This window comes from Mus caroli, unplaced genomic scaffold, assembly GCF_978045245.1.
Source record: "Mus caroli unplaced genomic scaffold, Mus_caroli_1 scaffold_12, whole genome shotgun sequence".
NCBI lineage: Eukaryota > Metazoa > Chordata > Mammalia > Rodentia > Muridae > Mus > Mus caroli.
The window spans coordinates 42,185,359-42,210,990 of NW_028227267.1; positions in this window are offsets into that span (position 1 = coordinate 42,185,359).

Below are 25,632 nucleotides of genomic sequence, written 5' to 3' on the forward strand. Positions count from 1 at the left end.
TGCGCACACACACACACAAAAAAAACACACTGATCTCTGTGGGCTTCTTCTTCCATTAAAAGCAATTAAAACTTAAAATTAAATATAGCAACTGTGTTAATATAATTGTCGCTTCTGTCTCCGGCCAGCAGAAAAAAGCAACGACACAGCGTTCTTCTCAAAGCAGTTTATTCAGGAACCTTTCAACATGCAAGCAGGAATCTATCTCTAGCCCCCAATCGCAATCCCTTATATAACCCCTCAACTATGCCCCATCAGCCCAGTCCCCATAATCTCAGTTCATTGACCTTCTTCAAATGGCCTGATCTTGCGTCATGGTGCGCCTGCGCAGCTCTCACGATGGACGTGGCTTATTTTCAGGTGTATGAGGAAGTCAGGTGCAAGTCATAAGACTTGGCTGCAGTCCCGGGCGCCATCTTGGGACTACCGCCACACCTGCTCCCCACATATAATGATTAATATTTATATAGGTCTGGTGTCCATACCTATAATCCCAGCACATGCGAAGCGGAAGCAAAAGGATGTCCATGAATTTAAGGACACCTTAGATTACAGAGTGAAGATTTGTCTTAAAACAGTAAGACCACTTTCCTACACATAGAAAGATTAAATATGAAAATATTTTCTTTGACAAAAAGTTTGGGGATTTTTCCATCAGCTTTAAAAGAAATTTATGGTGTTTTCTGAAACCCCTAAAATTCTCTTATTCATGCTGACTCATAAGTCGACCTTTTACCACTGAGAGAAGCCCTGGGAATAAGGCTAAGTGTGCAGATGTATTCTCCTACCACCCAATACACAAGACAATTAGAGGGGGGGAGAGTACAGAATAACTGTTCAGTGAGTAGTGGATCTTCTTTAGACTTAGGAAAGACTGGTCTTTACTAAACAAAACTGCCAGTGACCATCTGTTTCTATGCCACTGTCTCTCCTCTGAGGAAATTCAGATGCAAATATTTCAGTTGACTCACGTCGGCCTTCTTTTGCCCCACCTTCCTAGCAACAACCAACCAATCTTCCAAGCTAAGACAATAAACCCATCTTGAATGAGGTAATACCTTCCCTTTCTCCATCATCAGTTAAGTGGCTGGTGTCATCCGTCTTATAAGAAGCCATTGCTAGAAGCCATTGCTGCTAAATATTCTCAACATCATTTCCTTTAGCAGAGCTTAAAGGATATAAAATATTTAAGTGGCAAAGCATGACAGAACATTTATTACTCGAAACCGTTCAGCACTCTCTCCTGGTGTGAGACAAGATGCTGAAGGCCAGTCTGTCTCCTGCTCCTGCGGAACAGGGGTGCAGATGCTAAATGCTGCCTCCCTGGGAAATGATTTTATTACTGACATTGGTCTTAAAAAACAATTACTAGATGGAAAGGCATCAACAGAGATGATGGCTGTGAAATTAAACTCTGCCCTGACAGCACCAAGTCTCTGGCTCTGTCGTCTGATGATTGAGGTTGTGGTCTCTCCGTATCAGCAAAAAACAACTAGCATGCTTGAATGAGGACCTTTTAAGTAAAACAAATTATGAGCCATGAAATCCATCCACTCCCGCTTTTCAGTGGAGAAAGAAACCAAGATCTACCCAATATTAAACAAGTGTGTGCACATGTGTGCGTGTGCGCGCGCGCGCGCGCACACACACACACACACTTTTAATGAAAGAGCTTCGAGTACAAGCTGACTAATTTGAGGAGAGTGACAATGGAAAATCACAACGACCCAGAGCAAAGTCTGTTCTGTATTGAGAGGATACTGAAGAGTGTATATTCTGTAATGCACTCTTTCCCAGATTTTTCAAGAAGTCTAATTATCTCTAGGGTCTTATGCCCACTAGGAGCTTTTTCTTTGTAATTAAGGCATAGTAGAATAACTGTGTTATTCCGTCATCAGACCCTTTAATGTGTGAATTCATGAATATTCCATTTGGCAAGCATAAATAATTTGCTTAGAGAGACCTAGATGGTGGCCATCAGTCATGAGCAAAATTGGAAACCTACACAATTATGCATCATTTGCACATATGAGCCAAAGGAGTCAGTGGCTGAGCAAATGCACAAAGATTTGTATTTTTTTTCTTTTTTAATGATTCATTTATATTTTTATGTGCATTGGTGTTTTGCTGCAAGTATGTGTTTGTGAGGTTGTCAGATCTCCTGGAACTGGAATTACAGACAGTTGTGAGGTACCACGCGGGTGTTTGAAGTTGAACCTGGGTCCTCTGAAAGAACAGACAGTTTTCTTAACTGCTGAACATTTCTCCAGCCTCTCAAATCTTTGTATTTTTGAACTGGGTCTCGTCATGTTCTTAAGAGCTTGCCTGTGCTTAACGGAACTTGGTTCTCTTGAGAGATGCCTTACCCATGGCAGATGCTCACAAACTCAGAGAAGCTTGTAATGAATGCCATTGTGGCCTCTTGGCCCTTTTCTCTTCAGTCGAATGGTAACTTGTTTCTTTTCTAAGACAAAACTTTTCTTGGTGTGATGCAAAGTCTAAGTGCTAGGGTATAGAGCTTAAATTCCTTGCTATTGGTTTGCGTTTGTTTATTTTTGGTGTGGAGGATCAAGTTCAGGGTCTTGCTCAAGCTTGGCAAGTGCTCTACCTCTGCACGGTAGACTCAACCCTGTTCTTCCAGTGCATCCACGTGGTGGCTTACAACTGTCTGTGACTCCAGTTCTAAGAGATCTGGCATCTCCATACAGACACACATGCAGACAAAACACCAATGCACATAAAAAACAAAATAAGTAACTCTGTTTTTAAAAAGTAATCTGTGAGGCAGGCGAGATGGCTCAGCAGTTAAGCGCACTGGCTGCTCTTCCAGAGGAGCCAACTTTGATCCCTGGCACACACACGGTACCTCTTAGCCATCTGTAAAAACTCCAGTTCCATAGGATCTGAAGCCTTCTTCTGAATCCTGGCTTCTTGGGCATCAGGGACACATGTGGGACACAGGCATGCATGCTGACAAAATCCTGTAGCACATACAAAATAATTTTTAAAATTAAAAATTGTTTGGAGGCTTAGAAAAAACTGACCAAGGTTGGAAACTATGGAGTAGAATGTCAGTATGTAATTAGGTGGTAGCTTGTGTCCTGACAGAAGATTTCAGAGAAACACCAAACCCTAGCATATGCTCTGCTTTCTGTGTGAGCCACTACAGGCTGACATTGTATGGGCACTCAGAGGCACATGTCTAGTCAGTATGTGTGATCCACCCTAATTGTTGCCAAGTTCCAAATGCTTAAAATAACTAACCTTTACCACCTCTCTGAGAGACTTAGAAATGCATTGTAATGGAAGGCTCTGCTGTTATCACTGGAGAAGACACCAATAAAACAGGTTTGCCTCCTCCTGCCTCCAAATTCAACCCCTGCATGTACATTAAGAAACCTCTCTTTCCTGTAATGTATAAACAAACAAGTGCTAAATGCTAGCTTTCCAACTGCTAAAAAATATGCATAGAAAAAGGTCTGGAGAGATGGGTGAGGGGTGAAGAGAGCTTGCTGCTCTTGCAGAGGAGCAGAATTGGGTTCCAAGCACCCATGTCAAGCAGCTCACAACTGCCCATAACTCCAGCTCAGGGAGATCTGGTGGCCTCTTCTGACCTCCTCGGACATTGTACACATGTGGTACACAAAGATACACATTCAGATAAGTAAAACTAGCAATAATTTTTTTTAAAAAAGAAATTAATAGAAGAAATAACGTGTGTAGAATTAGTGTTAATAACTGTGTCCACTTGATATTTCATAAGAATGTTTCCTAATTAGTTGTTTTATTGACTATTAAGTAGCAATTCTATTTTGCTTTCTGTGTGAGCCACTACAGGCAGACATTGTATGGACACTCAGATACAGATATATCCATACAAATGAGACATATTCCCTAATGGTGAAAACATGAAAAAATAAACATGGAAGTGTGTGCTGTGTGGTCTCGGCTGAGCTGCTTCTGTGCTCCTGAGAGCTGTCTTCCCCTAAGCAGTGTAAGGTTAATACTGACCACATAGTGGTTTTATGGGAAATAGGAAAAGCAGACGTGAAAGCGCTGCATTCCTATTATGTTGGAGAGCTGGAGCAGGGCATGATGCTGTGGAAGATCGTATATATGATGGCTTTCCTACTGGCTCACCACTGGCTCCTCTGGTGCTGATGGGAGTAGGTGTAACAGGCGGCTAGCTCCTGCTAGGTTTCTTCAGTGCTTCTGACCCTGCGACAGGTATGTTTCGGGAACTGTGGAAAACTGCCTTAGCTTCACTGAGATTGGATGCCTGGGACACAATATAAGTTCTAATTCATTTTCATAGGACTATTCTAGTCTAAATCTGAATTTCCCTTCTCATCTGCCTCCTGACGAAACTGTAGGGGACTGGGATAGCACTTAAGAACCATGCAGTGTGTGTGTGTGTGTGTGTGTGTGTGTGTGTGTGTGTGGTTTGTGATGTGGATACGTAAAGTGATGTGATTTCTCTTTTTAAAGTAAATCTGGCAGCTGTGTGGAGAATGTAATTAGAACACTAGACAAGCCATAGTCAGGGAGTTTGGCAAAAACCCAATACAATATCAATTAGCAAAAGATAAAAGAGGTTGGAAGCTGGGAACATTCACCTGACTTGTAGGATCTATAACGTCACTTTGTACATACAATTGTATGAGACATGAATTCGAACATTGCGCAGGTGCAGAGGACCCTCACTCTAAAACAATTCTTTTTTGCTTTGTATTTAAACCACATTGACTCTGAGTACCAGTTAGGAATTCATACAGATGTTTAAAAAAAAAAAAAGTCAAGAAAATGGACTCAAGGTCAAGGTCAGACTTGGGCTACATCTATAAACCCAGCACCTGAGAGGCTGAGGCAGGAGGATTGCACATTCCAGGTCAGCCTGATATACATAGTCTGCTAGAAAGACAGAAAAAAAGGACAGGAGAGAACAAAGAGAGACAGGAAAACCAACTGGCTGTAACTGGCCTACATTTAGTGCTAAGTTCAGAGTTTGGAGGGATCTTCATGGCTGGTTTGACCTAGAGGCTCAATCATATCCTCGAAACTTGAGAGCCTTTGTTTTGTCTTGGTCTCTCTGTTCCACCTTCCAAGAGAACATTTTAAAAATATGCAACACAATCTGTAATGAGCAGATATCTTAGACCATTCACTCTGCTGTCACAAAATACCTTAGACTAGACAATTCCAAGACCAAAGCACCAGTAGCAAGATGAAGATGCTGGTAGATTCTGTGTCTGGTGGGCTGGCTCTGTACTTCTAAGCCAGCCACTCTACTCTGGAGATGAAAGAGGTGAGCATATATCCTCACATGGAGAAAGGGTGGAAGGGCAAAGGGGTCAAGGGAAGATCTCCCACCCCAAGCCCTTTTACAAGAACCAGCGCCATCCATGGGGTGTTATTCTCATGGGCTGAGCAACTTCCAACATTCTCATTCTTAGCAGTTAAGTTCCAAGATGCAAAGGGGGCATATCCACCGAAACCACAGCCAAGCATCACAGACGCCTTCCCTGTGTACTGGGATGGATAGTTTTAAATACTTTAGATGCATTGATGCGGCTTCTCCCTAAAGCAAAGGCTACTGACAGCTTTGACTCTACACAATCCCTTGACCAGAAAAACGAAAGCATCTCTCCCTTTTGTTCCAACTCTACTTACCCAACAGTCACCGTGGCTATGGCAATATGATTTCACTCATGGACTAATCAGAGCCCAGTCCTATTCTGAGAGTGGTGTCAATGACAGTGAGCTTATGTACAGGTGACTGCAGGCAACTCTCCGTGATCAGCACCTGTATACTTTTCTGTGTTGGTCCAGGTCTGAGTCCTAGGGTCTACACTTTTCCTTCCAGTGTGGGTCTGTAGTCCAACACAGCAATTTGGAAGTCTTCTCTTAGCTCTAAAATTGCTCTGTTCTTCCATTACTTGTGCAATCTTGTGTCACAGGGAGAATATATGTCATTGAAGATGTGGGTCTTTTAGTCTCATATCATAATAGCCCACGAAGCTAAATAAACAGTTCTTGCTAGCCTGAAACTGAAGACATGGGGCCGTGTTACAACGCCATGAGGCTGACACCTGTTCAGTCACCTCTGTCCTTACTCTAGTCATACATTTAACCTTGACCGTTTGTAAGATGCACATTTATAATTCTTATATTCTCCTAATGAACTGAACACTTTGTCGATAGGAACTTTGCAGAACAAGACCTAAGAGCATGCTATCTGCAAGAGGCTCACTTAAAAAACAAAAGCAATTGAGGGCTTGGAAATCATTAACCATGTGAACAGAAGTGTAAGAGGCTGGGATGGGTTAATGTAAGTTATGAGTGCCTTTAAGCAGAAGAGTCTAGTTCTTCAGTACTTCACATTTTTACTCCAATGTTTAGGTTTATATTTGTCACCGTCTTCAGTTCCTTGGTGATTACTCCTTTATTTTCTGTTCTTTTATTCTATATTTTCTGATTTCTTTTGATTTAGAGATGTGTGTATGTATTTGTGTGTGGGCGCGTGTCTGTATGTTTGCAGCTGCATGTGTATACATGTTCATAATATGTGTGTTTGTTAGTGTGGGTACAGGTGCATGCATATGCATGTGTATTATTTATAAATTTAATAGCATGTGCAGGTGCATGTGTATGCATATGTGTAATAAGTGTAACTTGCTAGTGTGTGTGTGCATGTATGTAATATGTAATGAATGTATTAGTACATGTATATGTGTACTGTATGTACTTGTTAATTTAGGTGTGCACAAATGTATGTGCAGGTACACATGAGTGTATGTGTGTAGGCAGGCCAAGGGTTGATGCTCGGTGTCTGGTTACCTTCCTTCAATCACTCTCTACCTTTATTTTTTATTTTTTATTTTTTAAGACAGGACCTCTCTGTGAATCTGAAGCTCATAGATTTTGCTAGTTGGCTGGTGTCGTAGTTTGAATATGCTTGGCCCAAGGAGTGGCACTATTTGGAGGTGTGGACTTGTTGGGGTAGGTGTGGCCTTATTGGAGTAGGTGTGTCATTGTGGGTGTGGACTGTAAGACCCTCGTCCTAGCTGCCTGGAAGCCAGTTTTCTTCTAGCAGCCTTCAGATGAAGATATAGAACACTCAGCTCCTCCTGCACCATGGATGTCTCCATGCTCTTGCCTTAATGACAATGGACTGAACCTCTTAACCTATAAGTCAGCCCCAACTAAATGTCATCCTTATAAGAGTTGCCTTTGTCATGGTGTCTGTTCATAGCAGTAAAACCCTAAGACAGAAGTTGGTACCAGCGACTGGGGTGTTGCTAGGATAGGTCTGACATTTTGTTTAGAAGAACATGGATTTGGGGACTTTGGATTTGGAAAGCTGTAGAATACGTTAAGTGGGGCTTAATAGTCTATCTTAATAGGTATATGGAAGACTTTGGTGCTGAGATGGATTTGAACTGTGTGGACCTGGCCCAAGAGGTTTCAGTGGAGAAGAATGTCAGTATGTGGCCTAGAGACTGTTTTGTGGTATTTTGGTGAAGAATGTGGCTGCTTTTTGCCCTTATCCAAAGAGTCTGCCTGAGACTAAGATGAAGAGATTTAGATTAATTGCTTTGAAAAGGGAAGTCTCAAAAGAGCCTGGTACAAATCCTATTGTGTGTTTACTGAAGTTCACTCTTTGAAGAACATTTTAATGAAAAGAAGCAAACTGAGAAAGGAAAAATATAAAATATGTGGTTCAAGTATTAAATGGGCACCAGGAAGTAGAATGGAGCCGAATCCTGTGTTCAAGGAGGTAACTGGTTAAGGGAGTGGGACTTTGTGGCAAGATTCCACCCAGCTAAGTTTAGGTCCAGGCGTGGTGGTACACACCTTTAATCACAAGAGACAGAACCATACCGATCTCTGAGTTCAAGGTCAATCTACAGAGCAAGTTCTAGGACATCCAAGCTTATGAAAACAGAAAGCTGGTAATAGAAAAAGCAGCAGAACTCGGCAGCCTCGGCCATGTGGCTCTGGCTTTGGAGTTAAGAATAGAAGGGACTACTGGGACAATTGATCCTGGTTAGCTGGAGCTAGGAAATTAATGGAGATTAAGAGACCAGCATCACTGAGGTGAAATCTTCTGGGAAGTGTTTTCTGAAAGCACAAAGAAGCTGTGTTTCAGATATGGCCAAGGTTGTACCTTGTTCTGCAGTTGAACTTGGTAATGTGTAAGAATCACCCAGATGGTACTGGTTTTGAAGGTATAAAGGGGTCATGGAGAGCAGCTGAGGCTCGGCACTGTGAGAGACCACAGAAGGCCATTGGTGAAGGTGCAGCCTCAATCACAGTTGACAGCCCAGGACTGAAAGGGTCAAACAAAGAAGTTGAGGCTTGGCACCAGGAAGAAAGCCTATGAAAGGCTATGGGTGAAGCCTAGTTACAGTGAAAGACCCTTGTGTATTGGAGATGCCAGCACCATAGGCTAATCACCAAGAATAGCAGCAGCAGTAGAGTGGAGTCAACTAGAGCCTAGAGTACTACAGAGGGCAGAGCTGGAGATGTGACCCAAGTCTTTTGGAGAAGCCCAGAAGGTCAAGTGTGGATCCCAGACATTGGAACAAGAAGCTGTGATGTTGATGTTTCCTTGGACACCCCAATATGTTAGAGATGTCATGATCGATCTGCTGAAGAAAGCTGCTAATATGGAGTGAAGCACAGGAGCAAAAGCTTTGTTGCAATCAACAAAGAAGAAAAAGAAGTGGATATCTGAAGATGGCTTTGATGTCAAACATAGAGATGCAGAGTTTGGAGTTTGCCCAGCTGTTTTCCTGTCTTGCTGTGGGGATTACAGTTAACTAAGACAGCTGGCAACTGGGTTTTAGGTAACTGCCTGCCTCTGCCTCCTCACCAGTGCTGGGGTGAAATGCATGTGCTCAGTGTTTGTTTGTTTGTTTGTTTGGGTGTTGTTGGGTAGGTTTCCATTGCCTCTGCCTTTTATTTTCTTAAGATTGCATTGTTGTTGTTGTTTTAAATCGAGGAAATTTCCATTATATTTGGATATAGTACATATTATACTGTAGATGCTTTGAAGTTTTTGATAAATTTATTCTTTTTATTTTGGTACTATTTTTTACTAGAAATTTTTTTAAATTTCATTTTTAGATTATTCCCAAAGGATATAAAATGCAACTGATTACATACTTATTTGTGTAAGTTTCCTGGACTATTTTTCTTTTTATTCATTCTTCTATTATACAACATATCTCAACCATAGCCACCCTTCCACCTGCTCCTCCCAGTTACCTCCTGCAACAATCCCTCTCCGCCAGATCCATTTCTCCTGATTTCTTTAAGAAAAGAGCAGGCCTCCCAGATATATCAACTGAACTCAGCATAACAAGTTACAGTAAGACTAGGCACAGGCATTTATATCAAGACTGGGAAAGAGGAAAAGGGTCTGACAAGCAGGCAAAAGAGTCAGAGATAGCTTAATGTTAGGAATCCTACAAAAACATGAAGTTAACAACCATCTCAAATATGCAGAGGACCCAGCACAGACCCTTGCAGGCTCTGTGACTTCTGCTTCAGCCTTTGTGAACCCCTGTGAGCCCTCTGAGTTATGTTTAGCTCATTCTGTTTACTGTGTTCCCCTGGTGTCCTCCACTCCTCTGGCTTCTATAATCCTCCCCTACTCCTTCCACAGGGTTCCATGAGCTCCCCCTCTTTGGCTGTGGGTCTCACCATCCACTCCCATCACCTCCCAGAGAAAGCCTCTCTGACGATGATTTTTCTTACTTTTAGTAGCTGTTTTGTAGATTTCCACAATTTCTATAAACAAGATTGTGGTACCTCTGAATAAGAACAGTTTTGTGTCTTTTCAGCTAACATCTTTTTAATTTCGTTTCCTTATAGCTCGGACTAGACCCTCTGTATGATCTCAAATAGGAATGGCTACAATGTGATGTTCTTGACTTAAGGGTAACGAATTCAGTCTTTCACTGTTGACTATAGTGTTGTTTGTAGACATTGTGTAGATGCCCTTTATCAGACTGAGAAAGTTAGAAACTCTAGCACAGCAGGCATCAGGAAGGGGCCAGCTTAAACAAAAAGCCAAGTGGCATTGCAAGGAACATAGAGCATTATTCTTTGTAGGAGTTGGTGGAGATAGTGGCTGATAACGAAGCTATAAAATGGAATGAGATGAGGTAGCATCTACCATCCAACGCCTGATTAGGAGGCCGCCAACAGCTGCCAGTGACACTTCCTGGTGACTGCAGGAAGTTAATGAGTGGGGTAGATAGGCGAGACAGTCAGCAGAGAGACACTGGCTTATCTGGAGGACTTAGTTCTCAGCTCTAAAAATGGCTCTTGGAAGTATTTAATCTCTTCACCACAAACTACCATATAGTTAATGATGGTTTAAAAAAATCCCTTTAAAAAAAGTATTTAATTTAGTACATGTTATAACATGTGCCCAGTTCCCAGTTACTTTAAATAGTTTGCCTAGCGCTGGGAGATGGTAAAGGTGCTTACCACCAACCCAGATGGCCTCGGCTCAATCCCCAGGGCCCAGACAATTGAAGGAGCGAACTCACTCTGCCAAGTTGTTCTCTGGCCTCCACACATAATAAAATAATGTGGCTGCATGCAGTGGCACACATCCTTTAGTCCCAGTGCTCAGGAAGCTGAGGCAGGTGGATCTTTGTGAGTTTGAGGCCAGCCTGGTCTACAAAGTGAGTTCCAGGATAGCCATTGCTATGTAGAGAGAACCAGTCTCAAAAAAATAAAAATAAAAAAATAAATAAACAAACATAATAAGAAAGAAACTTAAAAAGAAAACATATTGTCTAAAATCTTTCAGGAACAAAAGGGTATATAAGTAAACAGAAAACAAATGTGTGTTAATCTAAATAGGCGAAGAATATCACACAGGAGATAATCACTGTTTTAAAGATATCTACTGGGCTCAAAAGAACAGCCAAGCCTCAGCTAAGTTTCTCACAAGGAATCTCTAGGGTGCAAAGTATTTCTTCCATTAAGCCACTAAATCATGGACCAAAGAGTTGAGATGTCGAGGTCTTATCTCCTACCTAAAGCCTCTGTCATCCCTTATCAATAAGCAATGAAAGTACTCACCACACCTCACACATCCATGGCGCTTACTGTGTGTTTCATAATGTAATATTTACTCCTCCTGACACCTTCACAACCAGGCACTATCACATGTCCATTCTACAGATGAGGAAGACTGTAAACAGGGACATGAGTATCTACCCGACCTCTTGCCTAGCAGTTCCTCTCTGGAAAAGACATGTCTTGTGAAGGTTAGCCCTATGCTTTTCCTCTGGAACAACTCCAACTTATTTTAACTCAATCTGAGCTGTTTCTTCTCCCCAAATGTCAGGAATCTCCACTAAAGCCTCAGCACGTCCTCTTAGTTCATTACCTCCCTGTGTGAAAGCAAAGTTCTCCAGAAAGCATCCCTTGGCCTCACTCTAAGGTTATTGCCTGAATCACAGACTTGCTTTTTTTTCCCTTGCTTCCATAAAGGCCCCAATTACCACATTGCTTCTTCCTAGGGATCTGGAACTCCATGCCGATAATAATTCAAGTTTCTTTAACAAGTAGGCAGTGGCTCTGTTGTCCAGGGGACATCGTTCAATAAACATGCCGTGTCTCAAACCACCCCTCTCCACTTACCTCTGAAACTAATTACCTTGCTAGCCTCAGAGACTGTATAGCCATGCTAATTAGCTGCAGGATAGTGGCAATCCTCTGCTCTTAGGAGAGAGTCCACACTATGGAGGCACAAATGGCAGCTCTGGAAGTGGAGGTCAGCTCTTCTTTGAGACTAAGCCCCAGAAATTGTCAAAATAGCACTTAGCAGGGAGATGGACTTGGATGCAGATTCCTCCTAGTGCTGAGCACAGCCATTAATTAACTTTCAGAGAAATAAAGAGAAACAGACATGGAGGGTACCCCATTAACATTTTACCCCTTTTTCTGAATAGCAATGTGTATGCTAATTTCCTGCCCAGTCCTTCTATTAACCACAGTCTCTAAGGGGAACTTGGCCAAAGCAGATTAGCCAACATGTTCCCCGATGACAAAATGTTCCCCCATAAATAATGCTACAGGCAGCACTGTTTATTTGTTCAACTTTAACATTTTCTTGTGAAGGAGCGTCATGGAGGCCATCACGTTTCCCTCACAGAAAAGATCCAGGACAAAGGTTCTTGTTTTTCTGCAAGCCAAGGTCAGTGTTGGGACTTTTCTTTAACTTTCCCATTCGTTCCAGTTATAACTTTGCCCTTAGAAGGAGCTCTTTTCCAAAAGATCTATCGGGAACAAGCTGTCTCCAAGGAGAAGTTGAAAGGTCACCAACATTTTTATGAGCAGTGAGCAACCATATGTTCTATGGATTCTGAGCGCCTCTCCATGAGAAAGGCTTCAAGAAGTAGTCTGGAATTCGGTGGTTTCTGGTGGCTGTAACTGTACCAACCCCACGATACTACCCACTGTCTATAATAACCTCCGAGCCTTCACTGTGGACTAGCACCCTTCCGCACTGCCCTGTTCCTCCATGATCAGTGGACAGCCGTTGCTGGACAGGTGGGAGAAGGACAAGTCAGACAGAAGAGCCCCTGCTGTGCTTTGGTTACGACTATCCCGGAGGAGGACAGACACAGTAGTGCATACCTTTAATCTCCACACTTGGGAGGCAGGGGCAGGTAGATCTCTGTGAGTTCAAGGCCAGCCTGGTCTACGTAGTGAGTTCCAGAACAGCCAGGGCTGTTATACAGAGAAACCCTGTCTCAATAAATTAATTAATTGGTTGATTGATTGATTTTTGAAAGGCTCCCAAAAGCCCTAGTTGCCAGCCTACAACACTACCACAAAGTACTGGAAACTTCAGGTGTGATATGGCATGGTGGAAAAAAGTTTGATCATTACACTAGGTTCTACACTTGCTTTCTCTTTTGTTTCTGGCTTCCTTAAGGTGAGGGCCTTCTCAGCCAAGTGCTCCCAGGGGATGGTGCAGCCTCAGCACAGACCCAAAGCATCAAAGCCAACTGAACGCGCTGAAGCTGTGACTGCAAATCAACCTTTCCTCCCTCTAAGTTGACTCCCTCTGGCATTTTGTTATAGTTACGGGATACCGGTTTACAAAGCTCCTAGATCAGTGAGAAGCAAGAACAGTCGATTGTTTTCTTCAGGAAGTCTTTAAAATGTATTTGCATTTTATACCTTCCTGTGGAGGGAAATTCTCAAGGCAATGCATGCAAGGAAACCTCTGAGGACCAGAGAAGCTGGAGCCTGAACAGAATGGCTGGCGAGCACAGCCTTGAGTATATGATGTGGATGATATGATGTTCCTGTGCAACATCCACAAAGCTCTTCATCATCAGCACACACTCAAGTACATGAAGTACAGAATGTTCTGAAGCTAACAGGAAGAGCAGCCAATGTCCTGACACTTCATCTCCTCCGGGATCTTTTTATTTTATTTTATTTTATTTCTCTTCAGTAAGCAGCCAAAACTGGCTGCAAATGAGCAGCTGCAAAGGTTGTGCAGGAAGCTTTTGCCATCTTTAAATAATTTCTGATGCACAGAGGAGGAATGTGTTGGAGCAGGGAGAGAATGTGATGTTTCTCTTCGGTGTCAACCTGAAGGGCATGAGATATTTCTCTGCACATCGATGCTGCTGCCTTCTGCCTGCTCCTTCTTCCTTTTCCCACCTACACGTTAGCACTGCTCACTTAATTCCAATGTATGGATCATATTACCTTGGCTGTAAGAGTGTTCACTATTGATTTGCTGGCTATCTTTGACACAAGTATTACCCGGTGGACTTTGTTACTGAGGTATAATATAAGCAAGAAACTGGGCTCTTGTTAGATAATTCCAAGCTTTATTGATGCATCACGTCTACGTAAGGATACAAATCTAGGAACAATGAATCCTGAAAGTTAATTGAAGGTAAAAATCAAGAGCACATTTTTTTCATATTCGGAATCTGCTCAGGGCCTTTTCTGTAAGACAGGTGTAGAGAGAGAACTACATCTTGGCAGGGGGGGAAATTCCAGTAGGCACATTCTCTACCCCTCCCTTTAAAAAGGGGGGGGGGGCTAAGACTTAACAGAGCAGGGAGGGATTGCATTCTGTGCACACAGGGTTTTGAGAACTTCCGATGAAAGTTCTGTTTCATTTGTTTCACAGCTATTCAAAAGCAGACAGAGCCATCTGCTACACCTGACTGCCACTCAGGCCAATTTCCTAATGTTGGTAGGGCTGGCAGCAGTCTACCAGACCCTCGCTTGGAAAACAAAAGAGAGTACCCTCAGGGAAACTTAAGGTTACTCAATTATAGTTAACCCAATAGCAGAAGACAGTGGAAGTAGCTGTCATTCCATTTCCTCAGTCAAAGTGACAACTCGACACAAGAGGCATGTGAGAGAGGCTGGCATGCTGGTGAACCATAGGTGGAAATAAGTAGGGCAGTCAGGAAAAGAAAGCATCTTGGGGGGGGGGGATATTTGCAATGGACAAGATGCTTGTGGTCTGTGATAAGAACTTCCAGTTTCCCGTGGCAGAGGAATCCATCCTCAGGTGGATCCTCACCAGACCCCACCTTCCTCACGCCATCTGTGCCTAGACTTGGGCTTGTCCTGATGGTAGTGCCTCCCACAAAGGCTGCACTGCCTGAAGCACCATGTGCGCCTGTTGTGGACTCTCAGACAAGCTCCCTCCCTCTGGGCCCTGGACCTGTTCTTCCCAGAGCTAGGACCTTACCTCACCCCCACCCCTCCAGGACGCCCGCCGACCCTCCAGGACACATGGCCATTAGGTGGTTTGTGGTGAGGTGAGGTACCATTCTCTCCTTTGTCTCAGTAATGTTTGCTAAAGCTTGCTATTGTACAGCCTAATGGTTAGGGTGTTTAGAAGAACAACTCTGTGACTTCTTAATGGACATTCCCTCTCTGGCTGGCTTCTAGGGGTTTCAGACTCCAGGACTCCAGGGCTGCTGCATCTGTTTATGAAGCCTCCTCCTTTCTTCTTCCTTGAGGCTATGTTCTCTCAAGAGGTCCTCTTACCTGTCATGGACAATGGCTGATGGATAAATCTGAAATACTCTAATGAGTCTGATCATATTAGCCAGAGATCAGGTGGAACAGGGCTTCCTTCCATCTGTAAGTAGGGAAGACGTCCCAAATCCTCAGAAAGGATGCCCAGTGAGGCTGTGTGGCTCCACGGCAGGGAGTCAACCCACGAGGTGATCAGCTCCCATTTATTTGCTTTATCTGACCCAACACTCCTACAAACTGCTGTTGAAGTGCTTTGTGTTTCTATTTCCCAAAAGGTGCCTCAAAGTTTTGAGTGAAAATTCAAAAGCTTTTCAATATCTCGAAGGGAAATGGTTGGATCAGGTGGTTGTTAGAAACTTCTGGCTTCTCTGTGAGCTTCCATTATTCTGTCAGGCTGCCCTGCTCACAGGAGTCACTCAAGAAATGCTTGGCGAACAAAAATACCAAGTTCTCATTCATTTCTCTACCACAAAAGTCAAGGATTACGAGAGAGAAGGAGTGGGATTTTTGCTTCTTGTACCATAGTCTAGTGCTGAATCCAAACTCTCAATTCTGCTCAGCAAGAGACCAGCGTTCCGCTGTGGTATGTCTTTATATCTTGCTTAACACTGGGGAGTCCACAGAAAAGCTCTTGGTGACTTGGGAACAAACAAAAACAGAAAATGTTTTCCGTGATTTTCATACTTTAACTGGATGGTCAAAATAGAAAGTGAATATTTTATATTACCAAAAATTTTAGTTTCCAAAAGTACAGTTTAGTATTTATTGCATGGATACAAGGTTTGTAAGATATGTGTGTGATAGGAATTTTTCCTTCTATTTTTACACAGAATTTATTTCTATGCAGAATATAGCACCATTTCCTTAATCATTTATATACTCTTTTACTCACCCAGGCATTTGCCTACCCATCCATCCATTATCCACCCACCCACCCACCAACCCATCCATGCACTAACCCATCCTTTATTTCTTCTATCTTATATTTGAATGACAGCCATCTTTTTGTCTTTGTGCTTAACAAAAGAAGTGCCAGAATCAAAGTGGGCAGGATAAGGAGAACACTTCTATCTCTTCTCCTTGGATTATCCCTTCCGTGTTGGTCAGAACCCAACTAGAGACACAGAAACCCCAGGATGTAGGACATGAGAGATTTACTGGGGGAGGTAACACACTGAGAGATTTACCAGAAAGAATGGTTTATGTGATTGTGGGGGAAAGCCAAGCAGGTCCAAATTCCCAGAGAGCATCAGGACAAGTTGGAATTTTTGGGCACTACTGATGCTTTGGGCTTCAGACAGACTTTTTCCTCTTTGAGGTAGGATCAGCTTCACTCTCAATCTTGTGGCAGACCAATTAGACTCTATAGGACACTCTCAATTGCCTAAAATCAGCTGATTATGGTCTTTAATCTCGGGTACAAGATACTTTTATAGTAACTCCTGTCCTAGTGACTGGAGCCAGGAGCCAGGCTGACGCATCAAACGACTATCACACCATCCACAAGAATCCTCAAGTTCACTGTCTTCCTTCTCTGAAACTATTGACTGTATTCATTCTATTTCAGCCATTCAGACTACAGTCACCCTTTGGAATTCAATTCAGTTTTAAGATCTGTGACTGTGGAATACCTCTATCTTTGATCTTTCCTACTCCCATATCTCTAACAAGAGTTTCTTCATGCCTTCTGTCTTCTGACTCTGGCCCTTCTTAACTTCTCCTTCTCTCTCTAGTCAGCCTGAATCACACTCCACTGCCCTGGCTAGTGATGCTACAACAGGGGCATACCCACTGTGACACTTCTCTTTTTAACCTACCTATCTTTTAATATCACTGCTGGGAGGTATCCACAGAGCTCTCGTCTTTCTCTTGATATCCTAGAAAGCTGTTAAATAAAATCAAGAGCTGATGACACAATAAATTTGTGTTGTCACTAGAAGCCAACCTCTCTTGCTTATGCTTAGCATTTAGCATACACCCTGTAGCTGCTTGTATTACGAATGCTAATTATGTTCCCCCCAAAAAAGCTGTTTGTATGAGAATGTCTGCAGTAGCTCCTGGGAACCTGCCTCCAGTTGGTTCTGACTGGTAAATAAAGATGCCAACAACCAATAGCTAGGAAGAACAGACAAGAGGTGGGATTTTAGGATTACCTGGGTTTGGGACCTGGAAGAGAAGGAGACCCACCATGCCAGGGGAGTGTGGAGGAGAGGAGAGACGCCATGCCTGAGAAGAGTGCAGGACAAAGAGACATAGCTGCGATGTAAGGAGCCAGGAGAGCTCAGCTCAGAGGGCTGCCCAACTGGGTCTAGAGCAGCCGAGATAGAGCATAGAATTAGTAAGTAATAACTTGGGATTAACAGCGTGGAGGTTAGGCAGTGCCCCAGCTATTGTTTAAGACATACTAAAATATATGTGTGTGTCTACCATTTGGGAAAATAGGCCATTGAGGCAGGTGGCAAACCTGTCTCTGGGATTTATTAATATTTATTTCTACAACTCCCAATGACTCCTATCTTTCCACTGCCTGATATATCTTCCCATGCATCAATCCTGAAGCCCTCTTTTCTCTGAGGTGCCCTGGTGTGGAATAGTAAAACTACTCCAAGAAGCTTGGCAAGGTAGAGCAGGTTTGAGACCCGGGGACTCTGTGGGTACACAGAGACAGGTGACTCCCTGCTCCCTGCCAAATTCCTGGTCTGGAACACGTGCCATACTCCCTGAGTAAGGAAACGTGACCTATGGTCACGTAGGCTCAGAACAGAGTTCTTCATGCTAATGAGGTACCTAGAGGCCCTGAGGGTTAGCCAATAATCTTCCTTTCCCAGACATTCCTCTCTGCAAACAGTGTTTATTCTTGGGTCCACCCTGAGAAGTTGGTACGGTATGCACCCATTTTGCATGATGAACAGTCAATAAACAGTTTAGAACCACGGACTGTCTCTTTCATCAAGAATTGCCTTGGGGAGCACAGAAAGGGTCTTCGACTACCCAATCGCAAGCTAAGTCTCCTGCAGAAGGCCTTTCTCTGTTTCCAGCTACAACCACAACCAAGCTAAGGACAATCAACACCAAGCTAAGCCAGAGCTCTGCTTTCCCTCAGCCTCAGGCTAGACACCATCCTCAGCCTGTGGGCCTCTGACCCTACTCCCAATTTCTGTGACTCAGCTGCTCTTAGATGTCCAGGAGTTTGGGTGCCTCTGGTCCTGTCTCCTCCTGGGCTATGGACCCCCAACACTTCATTCCTGACTTCTCTGTGCGGTTCTTCAGCTGCAACTGGAGGCCTGGGAGCTGGAGAATACCAGCTTCAGCTATTTCTCATCTCAGACTATGCTTTTCCACCCCCAGAGAAGTATCTCTGCATTTTCCTGAAGCCCAGCACCCACCCAGCAGTGTCATGGAATAAACTCAGTCAAACTCCCTGATTTTTGTCTCCTAAGTGGCCTAAGGGAGGCAGACCTCAGACTAACACTAAGGGAGGCAGACCTTAGACTAACACCCTAGCATTATACAGACTGAGACTACAGGATGCAAACTTTCCCTCCATTCCCTCTCTTTCTAAAAGCCCCCTGTGTCTTCCCCCACCCCATACTCTGCTTTCTCTCCACTTACACAACCAATCCCTTTATCGTACCTCCTGAAGCTAACTCCACTTATATTCACTATCTCAAAATTCTGTCTTTAGAGCCCTCCTTCCCATACTGTCAGCCCTCTTCCTATGGCTTCCAAGTTTTCTTCTTCCAGTTTTACATTTCTTTCTGTCTCTATAACTATAAGCAGCATTTTCTGTTCTAAAAAGTTCAAGAGAACAGAACCCTTCTTCATGTTCCTATTCCTACTGAAGCTCTGTTCTCCTGTTAGATATCCTTGGGGAACCAATCTATATATTTTACCTGCTGCTGGCTCCTTGACTCTCCCTGGAAACACATCGTTGCTTTAAGTATCATGACCGACCAGTCATCCAACCCAATGGCTTTGAGTATTATGACCTACCAGTCATCCAATCCAGTGGCTTTGTCCTGGTTAGGTTTTTGCCAATTTGACCCAAACTACAATAAAATAGGAAGAGGGGCCTTAATTAAGAAAATGCATCAGCTTGCATGGAGGCAAATCTGCATGGCCTTTTCTTGATTGGTAATTGCTGGCGGGCCTAGCTCACTAGTGTAGTGTCACCTCCTAGGTAGGTAGTCCTAGGTGGTATAAGAAAGCAAGCTGAGCAAGCTACGGGGAGCAAGTCAGTAGGCAGTCTTCTTCCATGACCTCTGTTTCAGTTCCAATCTCCAGTTTCCTCCCTGAACTCCTTACCCTGACTTACCTTCATGAGTATAAGCTGAAAGGTAAAAGAAACCCTTTCCTCTTCAAGTTTCCTTTGGTTATGGTATCCAGTGCAGCAATAGAAAGTACACTAAGACAGGCTTTTTATAGCAATGGTCTACTAAACAATCTACTCTTGAGTCCTACATCTTTCTTGACTTTCATGGCTTCCTCCTCTTACGAGCAATTACCTTTGCTCATACATCTTTCTTTCTTTCTTTCTTTCTTTCTTTCTTTCTTTCTTTCTTTCTTTCTTTCTTTCTTTCTTTCTTTCTTCCTTCCTTCCTTCCTTCCTTCCTTCCTTCCTTTCTTTCTTTCTTTCTTTCTTTCTTTCTTTCTTTCTTTCTTTCTTTCTTTCTTTCTTTCTCTCTTTTTATTACTAGGTATTTATTTCACTTACATTTCCAATGCTATCCCAAAAGTCCCCCCCACCTTCCCCCACCCATCCAGTCCCACCTCTTGGCCCTGGCGTTCTCCTATACTGAGGCATATAAGGTATGCACAACCAATGGGTCTCTCTTTCCACTGATGGCCGACTAGGTCATCTTTTGATACATATGCAGCTAGAGACATGAGCTCTGGGGGGTACTGGTTAGTTCATATTGTTGTTCCACCTATAGGGTTGCAGATCCCCCCAGCTCCCTGGGTACTTCCTCCAGCTCCTCCACTGGGGGCCTTGTGTTCCATCCAATAGCTGACTGTGAGCATCCACTTCTGTGTTTGCTAGGCCCCGGCATAGTCTCACAAGAGACAGCTATATCAGGGTCCTTTCAGCAAAATCTTGCTAGTGTATGCAATGGTGTCAACGTTTGGAGGCTGATTATGGGATGGATCCCTGGGTATGGCAGTCTCTAGATGGTCCATCCTTTCATCTCAGCTCCAAACTCTGTCTCTGTATGGGGTACTTATATTCCAAGGGCTTCACCAGGACACTGTAGAAGGATGGAGATGCAGGACAACCAGGGTGTGTGTAACTGGAAAAAAGTCATTAAAATATAACTACAAGGATACTTTGTGTATATAGAAAGTAAAATCGGCTGAAAGATTTAATATGAAACCACAAGCCTTCCAAGAAATACCATGTATGTAGAGAATGCTGTAAGCCAGACCCTCCAAACCATAGATGTACACGCACTATCTTTGGTTGGCAGGCGCATCTTGGTGGAAGTTTCCTAACCACTGAGTATGCTATTTAGCCACCATTGCAGGTCTATGATGGAGGCCTAATTATTACTCAGTTTTCCAGGTGAGGAAGCAGAATACAAGGAGGGTTCTTAGACTAATGTGGGTTTTTAGTTACCTAGTGCTACATAAAATCCCCACACACTCATGGGGTAACAATGACCCATTTTATTATTTTTAAATGGTCACATGAGTGGCCTGCGGCTCAGCTGGGCAGTGCTCTTGCAGGCGTCACTTGGGATTTATCATGAAGCTGCATCAGATGGTGGCTGAGGCTGAAATTTCTTTGATGGCTTATGGTCACATCTAACACCTGACTGGGGACAAGCTAAAAGGTTGGGCTCAGCTGTCCTACAGGGGTGCCTGGTTCTCTCCCCATCTACTCTCCGGACCTCGCCCTGTGTACGTGTAGGGTACAGGGATTTCTTATGTGCTGTCTGAGAACTCCCCAAAGAGCAAATGTCTCCGTAGGGCTTAATCCTGTCACTGCCAACGCATTCTATTACTTAGTACAAATCACAGGCCCAGCTCAGGTTCAAGGGACAGGAAACATGTTCCCCAAGGGATGACCAGTGGAAGCAGATGCTGCACTCATCTGAGAAATGAAGCTCAAATTCAACAAGGCAGTTTTGGGGGTGGGTATGGGTGTTTGAACGTGCATGGCGGAGATGCACTAGGCCTTATTGTCACATGTAGAAGTAAGAGGTTGACGTGGGTGTCCAGAAACTGTGACCCATTCCTCAGGTAAAGTACAATCAATATGTGTCAATGCCAACTCCAAGGTAATGTAGATATTGGACTTGTCAGAAAAGAACATTACAGTAACTCTTGTAATTGTGTTCTGTCAGTTCATGTTAGTTACATTATATCATTGTGATCTACACCTTACAGAGAATACTGAAGGGGGTGTGCCTTATTTTGGACAAAGAAGTATATACAATATAATAAATATGTTATTTTGTTATATATAATATATGCTATATTATAATATATTTTACATACTTACTCATTTATATTTATCAGTGTTGCTCCATAGTGTTTATAACCATATTTCAGTAGCTGTACAATTTTCTATACCTAATTTACTCAATTGTTGCAGTAAATTTCCATCCCAAATATGCCCCGGCAATGAAAACACGACTCAGTTAATATGAATACATGCTGTGCACCTAGACTGGGCAGATCTACCACTACACTACCATCTTCCACATCTATGAGACCCCTTATAAGTTGCAGTTTCTCTAGGCCATGTCCTTCTGCTATGCTTTTCTTCTTCCTCCTCCTCCTCAGCATCCAATCTCTCTCTTTCTCTCTCTCTCTCTCTCTCTCTCTCTCTCTCTCTCTCTCTCTCTCTCTCTCTCTCTCTCTCTCTCTTTTCTCCTTCTCTCCCCACCTTCAGTTCCACCTTCCCTTTTATCTGCCCAATCATCAGCTCTCCTTTATTTTACAAATTAAGGTGGGAAGCAGGTTTACAGGAAATCACCTGAATGCTGACTCATTCCTTGTTCGAAGCCACTCACAGGAGACCGGAATTAACATCAACTATAATTAGCCCAAGGGCTATCCACAACACTCAATAACTCTAGGTTAACTGTTTTTCTCAGCATTGCCTTTAAGATTATTTTTACTGTTGTATAACATGTTAGTGAGCAACAAATGAAAAACTTAATTTATGTAAATGTCATAAATTAGTATTACTAATGTTTAATGCTATGAATATTTTATGGCTCTTGGTACATAATATCAAATACTTTCCAAATCAGTTGGACTGCTTCACCGTTTATTTTCAAGTCAGTCAGTTTTTGTATATGACATATGAATGAATGCACATTTTCCCTATCTTCTCAGTTAGAACTGACTATTAATTATCAACCTTTTATGAATAATCAGCAAGAAGTGATATCACAATTTCAGCTTATATTTTTTTGTAGAATAATGAGACAAATGTATACATTTGCTTACCAAATATACTTTTTATTTTAAGAATTAAAAACCCATGGTGTTCTCCTTTCTTTATTGACATATATTTTGCTATGTTACAATACATATAATGAGTATACATAAGCAATGTATACACACCTGTGCTATGGTCTGAACCTGAAATCTCCCTCACAGGCTCATTTTCAGGATGTTTCCTCCCCAGTTGGTGCTGATATTTTGAAGGCTATAGAACATTAGAGAGATGGGATCTAGATGGCAAACGAAGGTCACTAAGAGAGGGCCATTGAAGGTTAGATCCACCCATAGCATGCACCCAGAGCCTGCAGGCTCTGCTTCTTTGTCCAAAATAAGGCACCCCTCCCTTCAAGGTTCTCTGTCAGATATTTGTCACAGTGATGTAATATAACTAACATGCACTGACAGAACACAATTATAAGAGTTTCTGTAGTGTCCTTTTCTGACAAATCTAGTATCTACATTATCCCAGAAATGTTATTGACATATATTGATTGTTCTATATCTAAGAAATGGGTCACATTTTCCTACTTCTTTGTAAATCAAGAAACTTTCACTAACTCAGTCCTAAGAGAGCTCTCATTCACTAATTCCCCTTGGGAAATTAAAGCAGTCCTATGAGAAAAGCATCAACCTCACTCGGTGTCCTAAGAAACTTTCTAATGCCCCACTATCTCTCAACACTGGTACACTGGCAATCAGATTTTAGCATGAGTTTAAGAGGGGACAAATCACAGCAACTATAGTTCATAGCACTGTTGGTGTAGAACCTGAAGTTTCCTGTTGTTATTCCTTGTGGTGCTGGTTTGGTTTTAACTCTAGTTTGGTGGGTCCATGAGTAGAAGTAGGCCCCTGAAGCAAGTCTGGAACCAGCGCTCATTTTAGTAGATGCCACACATTTCCAAAGGCAAGTGGGTCTTTCCTGTGCTTGTCTGAGCAGGGTAGGTTTGGTGCCCAGTACAGTTTAGAGGCTCTAGTCCCCTTTTGATCATACACCATGAGGACATTGGTAGTATCATTGGCATCCCATGTTCTGATATGAGCACATTATCTTTGAGAAGAAACTGCTTTCCTCAGTCACACATGTTGGTCACTACTTGATGAACCTGAAAAAGATGAGCCTGGCCAAAAGTCCCAAGAGAACAGTATTGTGACCATCACACTGGAAGTCCATACAGGGGCCATCCCCACCCACAAATCCCGCTGGTGAGTTCATCGTACAGTCAGCCACTGGAAACCACAGGACTCATGGATAATAATAGGTAAAATTTACATGTGTGTCATGTGGTGCTGGGTCTCACAGCTGGCCTCATGCTTAGTCATCTCTGTCGCTTCTCTTACACCACACCCATCACTCATGTGGACTCATGACAGAAAGCTGGCTCACTTCAAGTTTGAGGACACAGAATGTTAAATCCAATGCTACATTACTTGGCAGTCATGAAACCACCCTGTTCTAACACTATTTAATCTTTCCTGGGACAATAAAGCAGACAGTTCCCCTGTTGAGAAGCAACATCTTGAGTTGTAAAATCAGGATATTATACAGGAGACACAGGCAAGTTGGTCCTTCTGCCTAGAAGAACTGTCTCTAGCTTTTCTACTGGACCAATCCTTTCCCATTGTTCACCTCTCAGCCTCAGCATCCCTTCTCTGGGAAAGCCACCAAGTCTCCCTTACCTCTCATACCTAGCATCTATCTCCAGGGTGACATTGACTGACTCTTGACCCAGTTTCCCTACTTAAATGATTTATTCACATGTTTATTCAAAACATCACAAGACAATGCACACAGCGCAATGCACACACACATAGTGCATGGGGAGCTGCTATGAATGAGTAACCAGGCATGTGAATGAACTTGGGAGAGACTGCCTCAGTGGATGAGTTTCCTGGGAAAAAGGAGAAGGACACGAGTAAATGTCAGTCTTAGGGCCAAAGGACTATATTCCTCAACAAAAGAAGACACAACTCCCTGCAAAGCTCCCCAGTGCAGCAGGACAGCTGAGACACTTAACTCAGAGACAGAGAAAGGATGAGAGTTTGTGTGATGATCACCTAACAGGACCTGTGCAGGGCCTTTATAGGAGCTAGCTCCCTTGTTATTACAAATGTAGGAAGGAAATACAGATGCAAAAGCCACATTTCACCAGTAATGAAGGAAAGGAAGATTTGAAATAAACTCTATCTGACTGTGCTATGCCCATCATGCCATAATATGTCAATCTCGGAATTAATTTGCTCCATCAACAAACATTTCATATCTTCTGTTCTCTGTTAGGTCAGTTCTACATGCCAACAAGTATTAAGATGAATTTTATGTGCTTGCCTTCTCAGAGTTTCATTCTCCTCTGAAAAGAAAGAAATAGAAATCATCAATAACTATGTCATCATTCATACATTCAAAAAATATCATCAGGTGTGGTGGTTTCTGTCTATAATCTCCGTACTTGAGAAGCCGAGTCAGCTGAAATGAGTCTGATGCCAGCATGAATCACTCAGGGCAAGTGAGCCATGGGCTGTGGAGTGAGACCCTAAGTCAAATAAATAAAATGAAAATCTAGTACCTGGTAAATGCCACACACTGAGGACACAGAACCTAGAGAAAGACCTAGAACAGAGTAAGGTCCAAAGCTGGAGGTTCTGCTTCCAATAACTACTTTAGACACATGCAAAGCAAAACTTAAACCATTTTTTGCAACCCCCAGTGCTTAACAAATGAGCAGTGCTTACTGCTCTAGCCTCAGATGGAGGTGGGATACTCAGCTCCACCTTGTCAAGCGGGGAGAGGTCTGTGTAGTGTCTTTATATCTGCTGGGAAAGAGGTGGGGTGGGGAGACACACATAGCCTTTCTTTTAATCCTTTCCCATACCTAAGGGTGACTCAGAGAAATCTGCATTAGCAAACCCTAACCTCTAATCACTTGCAATCAATCTTGGCCAAAAGAGAAAAAAGTCAATTATGAATATTGAGTCTCATAAAGGATTTTGGCAATACTGGCCACACCTGGAGCCAGACCAGAAAAGGAAAAATTTCCATGATAGTTATCAGACTTGAAGGTAGATAAGAAAAGAAAATATATTGCCCACATTTTTCCTGGCATAAAGTTACAGGGTAGGATTAAG